Here is a 13,908-nt window from a genome sequence, read left to right on the forward strand (position 1 = left end):
ACTATAATCTAATATTCTGCCATACTCGAGTTTATGATCATCCGTTATCTCATTCAACATAATATTTCTTGCCCTCCTATATCAATCCTTCCAACATACAATCCCAATTTTTTTCTAATCAACTCTTGAAACTTGAATATTCTAATGTTAGGTTGTTCTTTTATCCTCTCATTGAACCTTTTGGCCAAGAACTTTGAATTACATAGCTTGTTTCTATTAGTAGGGTCACATTTGTGAACTGGATTGTAGTTCTTGACTATAAAATTCTTAGTCCTAGAATCATAACTAGCAACTAGAAGCTAGGACATGATGCCATCTTGCACTTAACCCTCACCCTTGTAGGTTCATTTATATATTTTTCTATAGAAACCTTTTGTTCAACAGCATATTTAGTTACAACTTCTCTGAAATTTCTCACACTTGCAAATGCAAATCCAGTTTCCCAAACTATTTTCTTGCAAGTCTTGTCAAAGATTACTCTTCTTTTAGTCTTTCTTCTTCTAGCTTTAAATTTTGTTGAACCTCACCTTCACCTTCATCATCAACATCATCTGGATCTGTTTCAAAGCTAGCAGCTTCATTTGAATGGTAATAAGGCTCATCACCACCTATCTTACATTCCAAACTGTTATTCTTCCTAGATTCATATTCATCATACCCCACACCTGGTCCTCTCTTACCTAGTTTAACGTGTTCTTGTTTAGGAGCACTTTCTTTCCCCTTCCTTCTCTCTACAGTCCTTCTTTCTACCCTAAATGCCCTGTACTCCTCATGTGTATCACTGCCATAATCAACTTCTCCTTTAAGCAATTCCACACGCTCTGAATTTGAGTTATTATCAGTGCTGCTGCTAGATTTAGATAGGTTGATTCAGATGAGGAGTTTGAACTATCATCAGTAGTAACAGCTCTAGGCCACTGTTATTGGCACTATTTTCAGCAGCATTGGATGCCTTTTCAGAAGTTCCCAAACCCTCACAACCCTCAAATCTTGACCAGATTCCTTCTCAAAAATAACATTACTATCACACCCTACTTGGCTGACATATTCTAATAGAGGGGGGACCACTACAATATCATCAACCATGTGATCTACATATACCTCCAAAATATCCCCACTTTTTAACTCTTCACAAATACCCATAAGGTCCCTATCAACCTTAGTTACTACTAAACCAGGACAATTAGGTGGTCTAACATAAATAACAGCAGAAGAATTATTGTACCCAAACTCTTTCACATAACCTAGAAACTCAAAATATGAGAACATATCAACATCGACATCAACACAATCAGTAATCATCCCACCAACATAATCCTCCATTGAAAAGGCATGTAACTTATCCATGGAGATTTTTCCACCATGGAAAAATCTCAGTGTAACAAGTACAAAAGACATTAAAATACCTGGATATAGTAGAAAATAAACTAATTAAGGATTAACAGTTATTATTAGACCCCGACATAACAAGTGACAACACATGCAACAAGAAAAAACTGAAATTTGGTTATTATTACACCTTAAAAATTATATTTCTGTTACTGGATTTTACATTGAAAAAGTTACAATGAAGAAATTTGAAGCAAGTTCAAAACCCTAGTTACAAATGATATTAAACAAACTAAAATAAAGATAACGTTTAGGGTTGGTGATAGAAAAGGTTAGGGTTGACGGATTTACCTCCAAATGTAGATAATGTTTCACAGATAATTCAACTTCAACATTTGAACTTGATTCTTCAAAGACCTTCTGCTTCGAACAGGTCTTCCACCAACTCGTCAAATGAAACAATAACAACAAACGGAACCCTAAAGAACAATGAAATTGAAGGATTTTGCAACAGGTCCCTCAACTTTGGTGAGGCAGATCGAATCTTCAAAAGTTGAGTATTAGGGTTTTTTAATTTGGGAATTTTTAACTAACGGGGTGAGTGAGAGTATTAGTAAATAGTGTAAGACTATAATTTTTATTTATTTTCCACTCAAGTTATTATAGTTGGGTCAGGGCCACCGGTGCCACCCTTCTCCTCTCCCTCACCGTGACAGTCACACCCGAAAATAATAGATCTGGCCGAAAATCCTCCTCCCCGGCGAGGCATCCTCCTTTTCCAACTTGTTTACGTTTTGCGTTTCTCTAGATCTAGAAAGACCTGCCCGTTCTTGGTCCTCCGATGACCTTTTAGGCCGAAAATGTTTGGATCTGGACGGAGAAGCTTGAAACCAGTGATAATTTTACCTTGCTCGCTTTGCTTCTTGAGATGCTGCTCCGGTGATTCCGTAGTAGCGGCGTCACTGATTCCGGCGACTCTTTAGGCTGCCAGTCATATCTGTTGTTTGTTGATCGTTGGTTGGGACTGTTGTAATGTTATCACCGGTTTGTTGATTCACGATGTTTGATTATTTTCGTTGGCCGAAATCCGGTCTGAAAACAAAATGTGGCGACCTACAAAAACTTGCCATTCTCGTTCATTTATCTACTGCTGTTACATTCCTATTGAATTATCAATTTTGTCTATATTCTTTGCTACTGATTTTCTTAATTCTTGGTTATGATTTTTTGAGGTTTAAAGGGGTCATGCTATGGAACGTTGCAGCCTTATTCTCCTTCACTATTTCTTGGCCGCCTGTGACCATCTTGGTCATTCTGGGACTTATCAGATGCTATTGTTTCTACTGAAAATTGTTTGATGCCACTGTTGCTCCCTTTGTTGCCTTGGTCTAGAACAGAATTGGTTTGGTTTCCTTTATGATATTCTTGATCCATTGTTTAACTGATATTGAAGGAAGCATTATTGGACATGCTGATTTTGAACGAATACTATGCTATAAGGCCGATGAAACCCTCATGTTATTAAGGCCATGACCCTCCGATTGACCCTCCGAACCGGACCCAAAAAATTAACGAGGCGATGACGATAACTCATCTGAAAAAGAATAGAAGGAACGACGAACCAATAACCTTTGGACGGCGATATAGCTGGCCACCGTAGTCGCAATCAAGACAGTTTCCATTTTCATGTCTAGACGGAATCAAAATAGATCTGAGCCTCCTATAATATTTTCAAACTATTTTTTAAATACCTTTTCCAAAAACATTTTTCAAAAATCATTTTCTAAAACATTTTCAAACAAAAAACCTTTCAAAACAATATGTCACTTTATTAGTTTATTTTACATCATATTACTTCACTAACGATTGTTGTCTTGTTTTGCGAGGTACTTTATCCAAAAACACTTCGAAAAGATGTCACTCGAAGACGAAGCACAAACTCCTCCAATAAATCCCCGCTTCGTACTTCCCATTCCCGGATGTACTCAAAACACAAAATATAGTAAAGTCATAGATAGATATTATATTTGCTTGTTTACGGTATTATCTATTTGCTAAACACTTAGGGTGAATAGCATATAGTTAATAATCAAATTAAATTGCAATGTTGTGCGTTAGGTAATTCTTGAAGTTTGTACATATATATATTTAGGTTATTGAATATGTTCTACAGTATGATTAACTTATATAGGTGTGCACTTATCTAATTAAATTGGCCATGGACGTAGATAATAGTGTGTCGTAACCTTTTCCTAAAATAAATAATTAATACTAGCATGCTTATTGAAACAACTTATTTGTAAATGGTATTTTATTAACCCACATTTGATTAACATGACTCTTGAACGAATTTAGCATAACATAATCTTATGAGATATTAGATTCTTTTCCGTTTCATTCTTAAGTTAATAGATTTGGTACGTGATTTGGCATCATAGTTTAATTGTAAGTTGTCTTTACATTTCATGAAAATAATTTGATTTTCCAAAATACATAGTTATATAATATATAATTTTCAATTTCTTTCAATCTTTTTATATTATATTCATTCTTTTGATAACTCTTCCTATATTCTCATTTGTTAAATCAATTCTTAAAGTCAATAATTATGCAGTATGTACCAAGGTTGTTTATTAATTTAAATTAATTTTTTTTTCCTTTTTTGGTCAACTATTTTATAGAAGTCTTTCTTATCCACTTATTTAGAACAATTGACCTTGAACGTAAATCAAATTTGTCCAAGATTCTTCTTTTATTCAAAACCTATTTAATTAATTTATAGATACTTTACTTCTACCACTCGTTCTTTTCATTTTACCATGTTCTTTTCATTCTACCAAGTCATCAAAATATAATTCTAATGTACTTTAGTCACACCCTTTGTATATTATGTAATATACATAGATGTTTATATTTTACCCTGTGACACTCTTGTTCAATCACTCTTCATTCAAACCGCTTATACCATTCTTTGTATATATCAAATTACTTATTATTTACTTAATCCCTCATTTATTTTATCGAGTCCACTAGAGTGATATTTTGTGGATTTTGAGGGATGCCTAACATCTCCCTCTCGAGATAATTTAAATCCTTAACCAGAATCTCAATAGTTTCGCAGACCATAATCTAAGTGTACATTATATAGTGTAGTATAGGTGTCCTAGTATACCTTAAATACTAAGTGACGACTCTAAACCCTAAATAATCTTATGGAGTACTATAAGTTGTATGTTGTTTTAACTTGTGCAGAATAGGGTGCAACAACATGACGACTCTGTTGGAAAAATCTTCAGGTTCTAACCACAACGGACTGGATCAATCTAAGTGTTACCCTTTTTATTGCTTCACACTTGTGTGTTTATGTCTTTATGGCTTGTGGGGTTGATTAGTTTCGTTCTGAGAACCTTTCAGGTTGATTTGGACCCTTGATTCTAGACTTAAAAGCTTTAATTTGAAAATATTGATCAATCTTTGACTTTTATGAAAACGACCTCGAAACTGTATTTTTATGACTCCGATAGCTTTGTATCGTAATTTTGAACTTGGGCGTATGCCCGGAATTAATTTTGGAAGTTCGTAGGTTGATTTACCAAAATTTGGTAATTATAAGTTGAAAAGTTTGACTGTAGGTTGACTTTTAGCTATTGAGCTCGGAATTTGATTTTGATACTTGGAATAGGTCCGTTATGGAATTTGGAACTTGTTTGCAAACATTGGCATCGTTCAGAGTTGATTTGATAGGATTCAGACGCTTAGTCGTAATTTTAGAAGTTCTTGAAAATCTCTTTGAAAATCATGCGTTTTAGAGTTCAATTCATAGTTTTAGATGTTATTTTTGTGTTTTGATCATGCGAGCGAGTTTGTATGATATTTTTAGACTTGTGTGGATGTTCGGTTTGGAGCCCCGAGGGCTCGGGTGAGTTTTGGACGCTTTTGTTAGAAATCAAAGTTGCTGGTTTTTCTGCACAGGCCTCAAATCTTGCATTGGCGAGGTCTGAGTTCACATTTGTGAAGGTAAGCCAAGTCTGCTGGGTTTGCATTTGCGAAGTGCACCTGGGGAGAGCTTGTTCGCAGTTGCGATCAACATGGTCGCATTTGCGGAGATCCATGGTTCGCAATTGCGAAATTGCGATGACAGCAGAGATGGAAGGGTCTTCGCATTTGCAGGGTTCACAATTGCGAACCCCAGGTCACAAATGCGACTTCTGCGGCTGGACAAATAGCTGAGGGATGGGATTTTGAGTTCATTCTCTCATTTTTGAACCCTAGACTCGGTAGGAGGCGATTTGGAGAGGGGATAGTCAAATTATCCTTAATTGTGTTAGACTATCCTTAAATACCTTAGTTGACTTGTTTAGTATTTGTCCTACATTCTACTTGGTAAATTGCTCCCATGCTTTAGTTGAACTTGTTGTCCCCTTTATTGTTACATGTTATCTCTTCATTGTTAATTATCATTGTTTGAATTAATTGGTCGTGTTACCTCCTTTACTTGTTGACTTCCATTATTTGAGACTCATTATTGAATATTATTTCCTTTATTGTGAGTCAGTCTTATCTAATATTGTGGTTATACATTATTTTCTCATTGTTGAGTTAATTGGCATGGAAGTTGTGAAAGTCATTAATACGTTGAAGCGATGTTAGCTATTGTTGAAAAATCTATCTTATTGAGCATTTTCCATCTATTATTGTTGTTGATATTCTTGTATACGTTATGGTGGAGCTATGGGCTATTGTTGTGGAAACATTGCTATTGTTGTTGTTGGCAAGTTATGATATGTGATCACTTGTGGTGCGAGTTGTTATTGTGATATGATATTGATGCGCATACGGCAGTATAAGGCTTGGGTTGATGTGCATGCGACGATATAAGGTGGGACTTATGTGCGTGATTGCTTGTAGGGGAACTACGTGAAGCCACACATCATCATAAGGTGGGCTAAAGTGTGTAGCTTTTTCGGAAAAACTGTTTTCAAAACCTATTTTCAAATGTAAGGCTCACGCGGCGGTATAAGAAAAGATTATGATTTAAATTGAGAAATGTGAATACGAGGCGGTACCTCGGTTTGATTTCATTATACACAAGGCGGTACCTCGTTCTATTTCTTGTTGTTTGTTTCATGTTGCAAAGTGTTGTGGAAGGAATATTTCTTGTTGCTTCATTCTTTATTATTCTAGTAGTTGTAGTCCGTACATGATCATTGTAGCACTTTAGTTGCTTCTTTTATGCTATTTCTATTGTTAACTGATAGTAGGTTAAATTTATGCAATTTAGATACTATTTACACTCTAATTTAGCCGCACTTAATTGATATTTGAATGCTAAAAGATAACAAAATGCTCTAATTAAGAATTTGATGCTTTGCAGGAGCAACTCCGAGCTAGGAGGGAGCTAGCGAGTATTTTGGAGTCAACATGGAGTGTGGAAGGCCAATCGAAGGTTAGCCCGGTCGAAAAGGAGCGATAAAAGCAAGCGAGATAACCCCTCCAGGTGCGCGACCGCGAACTCAAGGCAGTGAGGCAGTGGAAATCCGCGGTCGAATCCGCGGCCGCGGACGGGCGGACGAAAGCCAAACACGTAGGGTTAATTATGTTATTTTCTAGGTGACTAACCTAAACCTATATGAAGCCTAAACCCACCCAGAAGTCAGATATAGCTGGTTTTAGAAGATTTTAGAGGCAAGAACAAGGGAGAGAAGACGGATAATTTCCTAAGAGTTTTCATCTTCTTCTTCATACTTCTATTTGTTGATTATGAATTATTTTAGTGATTTATTTTCCATTAGTATGAGTAGCTAAATGTATTATCTAGGGTTGATGGAACCAATTGTTGGATGAAGTCTTGACTCTATTTTATTATAATTGAGCCGTGTTTGTTCTATGATTGTTCAACTACGTATTGTATTGTGGTTAATTGAAAGGGCCCTTGATTAATCGTGTCTAGTTACCTTGTGTTGCTTGAGAAAGAACACTTGGTTAGATTGTTGTTGAACAACACCACTTTTGGGTAAGTTAAGAGATTAATTACTTGAATTTAAAAGTGGGGTTAGAAATAACGAAGCTTTGGTGGGATAATTCTGAGTTGCATAAATTGTTAACTAGAGTAGTTCGAGAGAATGCTTCTAGTAAATTATCATAATTGATCGAGAGATAATTACGGTAGCCCGGAACTCATAATTCTCATAGAGTATTACGACGATATTATAGCTAAAGAGTTAAGAATTAATCCGGCAATTGGGGAAATCAATAGCCCTAGATCCTTTTACCCTTGAATTCAATTTTAGTCTTGATTATTGCTAATTTTATTGTCATTTTTCCTTAGCTAAATAAGTTCCACTGATTATTCATAAAACTATTACATCCGGAAGTTGTCTGAGCTTATCATTAGCATTATTTAAAGTTGTAGTAAATAGGTTAGTTCCCTGTGGGATTCGACTCCGGACTTGAATCGGGTTATATTTGCAGCGACCGCTTAGTCCTTTTTACAACGCATAGTTGGGCGCGATCAAATTTTGGTGCCGTTGCCGGGGAACTAATGGTGTTATTTATTACAACTTAGAAGAATTGCTAGGATTCTTAGTTTAGATCAATTTCTTACGGTGTTTAAATTTTTCCATTGAAATTCTCACGTTTGAATTCTCCTATGACTCAGGTGTATGCCTAGAAGCTCTTCGAGGACTGGTAAACTTTTTGAAGGACTCTCAGACCCCGAGAAAGCATTCAGGGCATTAAATCGAGCCAACAAGAAGAACAAACAGTTACAACAAAAATAGACACTCGAAATTGATATGGAAAACGTGGATGATGTCAACAAAAACAATATGAATAATCGGGTTGACCCAAACAATGGAGTGGTGTCACTTATTCTGCCCAAAGCTTCTCTTTATGATTGGGTACAACCAACTGCTGATAACCTGGCCACCGCTATTGCTGTACCTCAGATACAAGCAGAGACATTCTAGATCACCAACAACATGCTGCATCTGTTGCAAAATAAGGGACTGTTCTCCGGGTCATACATTGAAGACCCACAACAACATCTGAAGAATTTCCTATCAATATGTGTGACCCAAAGACAGCCGAATGTGACTCCTGAAGCCATCAAGCTATTACTGTTTCCATTCTCTGTGACAGGAGAGGCTCAAACTTGGCTGAATTCGCTTCCAATAAACTCCATTGCCACTTGGGAAGAATTAGTCAAACAGTTCTTAAACAAGTTTTATCCTCCCAACAAGACTGCAAGGCAGATTGATGAGATATTGCAGTTCAGGCAGAAACCAACTGAGACCTTGCAAGAAACATGAGAGAGGTTCAAGGGTATGCTATTAAAGTGTCCACACCATGGCATTCCAGATCAGATGCTGGGACAGAGATTCTACATGGGTTTAGTAGACAGTTTGAAGGCCAATGTAGATGCTTCAGCTGGGGGTGCATATTTGAGCAAGACATTCACAGAGTGCAAGATTCTTCTTGACAAGATGGCTCAGAATTCAGGCTGGATGACTAGAGGTACGACACTTACACCAATAGTGCATTCTGTTGCTCTTGACCCAAACAATTCCCATGCAGAGAACATAGCCACACTCATGACTCAGATGAGCATACTGACAAAGAAAATTGATGAGATGGGTACAAAGCAAGTGCACATTGTTGATACAACAAATGGAGGATTGTGCACTCCTTGCATAAACCAGTTATATGTGTGCTCGTGGAGTGGAGAGAATGACAATCAGGGCTTCAGAGAAGACATGAATTACATCAATAATTTTGGAGGTTAGAGGCAAGGTGGAAAACAATGGGGACCAGCACCAAACCAGCAGTACAGACCCAACCTTCCATAACACAACCCCAATTCTGGAGGCGCACGACCACAAGGTCAAGTTGTGCCTTATCAAAGGTAGCAGGGCTATAATCAGCAACACCAGCAATAGTTGGCCTACCAACCACCTCATCAACATCAGGACAACAACATGGTAAAAATCAGGGGCATGCTGCAACAACTCATTGGAACAAATGGTAAGATGCAAGAAAAGTTAGCAGCACAAGATTCAGCAATCAAAGGCATTGAAACTCAACTGGGACAACTGTCTATAGCCTTGAGCAATCGCCCCCAAGGAATATTGACTACAGATACAAATATTAACCCAAAGGATCAAAACCTAAATCAGCTAATGGCAGTGAGTCTCAGGAATGGAAGAGATTTAGACAGAGAGCAAGCAATTGCTCAATCTAGGAGAGAAACTATGCCAACTACTCCAGTTACATTAGAGGCAGATGGGTCAGCAGAGCTCACCGAGGTGGTAGTTTAACAAGCAGATTTTGAAAAGGGTAAGGCGAAGAAAGGTGAACAAGTCTCAGAAAAGGTGGCACCTCTTGTGCCAGAAGCTTCCAACAAAGAAAAGACATCAAGTAGTGGACAGAGGTTGACTCCTGCACCATTCCCTCAGAGATTGGAAAAACAAAAGAAAGATGATCAATACAGGAAATTCATGGAAATTCTTTGACAGATTCAATTGAATATTCCACTGATGGATGCTTTGAGGGAAATGCAAGGGTATGCAAAAATGATGAAGGACCTGATGTCGCGGAAATTTGACTTCCAGGACCTGTCTACTGTAACTCTGACACAGACCTACAGTGCGGTAGTGACAAGACCTATGGCTCAAAAGGTGTATGATCCAGGTAGCTTCACTATCCCATGCACTATTAGGAGTTATGCTTTTGCTAAAGCATTGTGTGACTTGGGAGCCAGCATAAACTTGATGCCCTTGGCAATCTATACAAAATTGGTCATTGGCAGAGCTAGAACGATCTCAATGTTGCTGCAACTGGCTGATCGCACAGTCAAAAGACCGACAAAAATTCTTGATGATGTGCTTCTGCAAGTGGGGAAATTTGTATTTCCTGCAGACTTTGTTATTCCTGACTGTCAGGTGGATGAAGAGATACCCATCATTCTGGGAAGGCCATTCTTAGCCACTGGGAGAGAATTAATTGATTGTGAGACTGGAGAGTTAAAAATGAGGTTGAACAATAAAGAAATAATATTCAACATTCAACAATCCATGAGGAGACCCAATGAATTTGCAAACTACTCACTAGTGGAGGCCGTGGATGTGATACTGCAAGAAGAGGATGAGACCCTTAATGTGAAGGATCCACTAGAAGCCTGCTTGATGAATTTGGAAGAGATGGACGGTGAAGGGTTGGCAAAGTGGGTCATGGCTCTCAAAGGTCAAGGATTCTGAAAAAGAAAAACTCAGTTCGAGCTCTTACGCTTAGAAGAGAGAGCAACACCACCTGCAAAACCATCAATAGAGGAGCCACCACAGCTGGACTTGAAACCGCTTCCAGTCCACCTCAGGTATGCTTTCTTGGGGCCTAATTCTACTTTGCCTGTTATTATATCATCTGGTTTGCTAGCTGTGCAGGTAGAGCAACTATTACAGGTATTGCAAGAATGTAAGACTGCCATTGGTTGGACCATGGTAGATATAAAGTGTATCATCCCAGCCTTTTGTATGCACAAGATTCTTCTGGAAGAGGGGCACAAACCTTCCAGGGAACATCAACGACGGCTGAACCCGAATATGAAGGAAGTAGTAAAGAAGGAAGTGATCAAGTGGCTGGATGCGGGTATCATCTTCCCCATCTCTGACAGCAACTGGGTCAGTCCTGTCCAATATGTGCCAAAAAAGGGAGGAATGACGGTCGTACAAAATGAGAATAACGAGTTGATCTCGACTCGTACAGTCATGGGGTGGCGGATTTGCATGGACTATCGGAAACTGAACACAGCCACTCGAAAAGACCATTTCCCATTGCCTTTCATTGACCAAATGTTGGACAGGTTAGCTGGGCGGTCCCACTTCTGTTTCTTGGATGGATACTCGGGGTATAACCAGATCTCAATAGCCCCGGAAGATAGAGACAAAACATCCTTCACTTGTCCATATGGCATCTTTGCCTTTCGGAGAATGCCCTTTGGACTTTGCAATGCACCAGCTACATTCTAGCGATGCATGTTAGCCATTTTCACTGACATGGTGGAGGATATTATGGAGGTGTTTATGGATGATTTCTCCGTGGTGGGGGAGTCATTCAAAGATTGTCTTCACAACTTAAGAAGAGTGCTCAAAATAGCGTGGAGACAAATCTGGTGCTGAATTGGGAAAAGTGCCATTTTATGTTACAAGAAGGAATAATGTTGGGGAATCGAGTGTCCAGCAAGGGCATTGACGTCGACTATGTCAAGGTTGATGTGATTGAGAAGCTGCCACTGCCCACTTCGGTAAAGGCAGTGAGAAGTTTTCTTGGGCACGCCGGGTTCTATAGGCGATTCATTAAAGATTTTTCCAAAATTGCTAACCCCTTATGTAAGCTGCTTAAAAAGGATAAGCCCTTTGTGTTTTCTAATGATTGCAGGTTGGTTTTTGAGGAGCTGAAGACGAGATTGGTGACTGAACCCATCATAGTTGCACCCAACTGGGAGAAACCGTTCGAGCTCATGTGCGACGCCAATGATTATGCTATAGGAGCAGTCTTGGGGCAATGCAAAGACAAGATGATGCACCCAATTTACTATGCAAGCAGGACGCTCGGTAGTGCACATCTCAATTACACTATAATGGAAAAGGAAATACTGGCTGTAGTATTTGCCTTCGACAAATTTAGGTCGTACTTAATTGGTTCAAAAGTTATTGTTTATACTGACCATGTAACAATTAGGTACTTGATAGCAAAGAAGGAGTCAAATCCACGCTTGATTCGCTGGGTTCTTTTGCTACAAGAATTCAATCTGGAAATCCGTGACAGAAAGGGGACGAACAATCAAGTGGCAGACCACCTCTCAAGATTGGAAGGAGCTGAAAAGAGAATGAAGGTTGAAGACATAACAGAGACATTCCCGGATGAACAGTTACTTGCTGTTATAATGGAGGAGACACCATGGTATGCTGATATTGCTAACTATTTAGCAAGCAGTATTGTACCTTATGAACTCTCCTCAATTCAAAAGAAAATGTTCTTCCGCGACTGTCGAGCCTATTATTGGGATGAACCTCTATTATTTAAAATATGTGTAGATAACATGATCCGGAGGTGTATCCCTGAGAAAGATCAACCTTCTGTTTTGCAGGCATGCCATGCTTTACCATATGGTGGACACTTTGGAGAAATCCGGACAGCAGCAAAAGTGTTGGAATCGTGATTGTATTGGCCTACCCTGTTCAAGGATGCCCATGCTTGGGTCAAACGTTGCAATGAATGCCAAAGGACATGCAACATATCTCGCCGTCACGAGATGCCGATGACCACAATTCAAGAGGTGGAGGTTTTTGACATGTGGGGGATCGACTTTATGGGGCCGTTCGTCAGCTCGTATGGTAACAAATATATATTGGTAGCGGTTGACTATGTCTCCAAGTGGGTCTAAGCGGTGGCTCTCCCAACCAATGATGCAAAAGGGGTAACAAGTTTCCTAAAGAAAAACATCTTCACATGTTTTGGCACCCCGAGAGCTATAATCAGTGATGGTGGAACCCATTTTTGCAATAGAGCGTTCGCACGTCTGTTGGAAAAGTATGGAGTTTGCCACAAAGTAGCCATACCGTACCACCCACAGATGAGTGGGCAAGTTGAAGTGTTTAATAGAGAAATTAAAAGAGTCCTGACAAAGACAGTGAATGCAACAAGGACTGATTGGGCGAAGAAGCTGGATGATACATTATGGGCATACCGCACAACATTCAAAACTCCAATTGGTATTTCACTGTACAAGTTGGTGTTTGGAAAGGCATGCCACCTTCCGGTAGAGCTCGAATATAAAGCACTTTGGGCACTGCGGCAGTTGAATCTGGATATAGAGGCCGCAGGCACCAACAAAGTCACTGAGTTACATGAGCTCGAGGAATTTAGGTTCCATGCATTTGAGAATGCTAGATTATACAAAGAAAAGATGAAAATGATCCATGATAAGCACATCTTAGATCGGAACTTCATGCCCGGAGATCTAGTGTTGTTATACAACTCGAGATTGAGATTGTTTCCGGGTAAGTTGAAGTCCCGATGGTCAGGACCCTTCAGAGTGGTGCAAGTGTTCTCAAGTGGAGCTGTAGAGATTGAATCCGAAGATGAGACAAACAAGTTCACGGTAAATGGGCAAATGTTGAAACATTACCTTGGAATGGTCGAAGAGAAAGGGGATAGAGTGGTGATAACTTTGGAAGAGCCCCAGTACACGAACGAGGAGTGATAATGAAAGCATGCATCATGCTGCGACATTAAATCAGGCGCTTCCTGGGAGGCAACCAATGGTTTGTTGTAAATCGTCGTGCCGCGACGTTAACTTAGGCGCTTTTTGGGAGGCAACCTATTATTTTTCTTACTTTGGTTGTTGTAATTGATTTTGAACGACATTGACCGATCTACTAGTGTGCAGGGCAAAAATTATGCGCATCAGAAGGATTCGGGGGTCGAAATTAACCCGAGAATAGGTAAAAATACGGCAAAGATAAAAATTGGTTGGAGACGGAGATCCGCGACCGCGGATATGGCCGCGGATTTTGGCCTGTG

At 39.2% G+C, this 13,908-nt stretch overlaps 1 non-coding gene across 1 annotated transcript; it reads right to left on the reverse strand.

Annotated features, from left to right (window-relative positions):
• Nucleotides 1-8,576: 8,576 nt before the first annotated feature.
• On the reverse strand, nt 8,577-8,683 carry LOC142167661 (small nucleolar RNA R71). The gene has a single exon (XR_012697750.1). It is a non-coding gene; the product is annotated as a small nucleolar RNA R71 (small nucleolar RNA).
• Between the last annotated feature and the right edge of the window lie 5,225 nt (nt 8,684-13,908).

The sequence above is a fragment of the Nicotiana tabacum genome, chromosome 12 (genome assembly GCF_000715075.1).
Source record: "Nicotiana tabacum cultivar K326 chromosome 12, ASM71507v2, whole genome shotgun sequence".
In the NCBI taxonomy this organism is placed as follows: Eukaryota; Viridiplantae; Streptophyta; class Magnoliopsida; order Solanales; family Solanaceae; genus Nicotiana; species Nicotiana tabacum.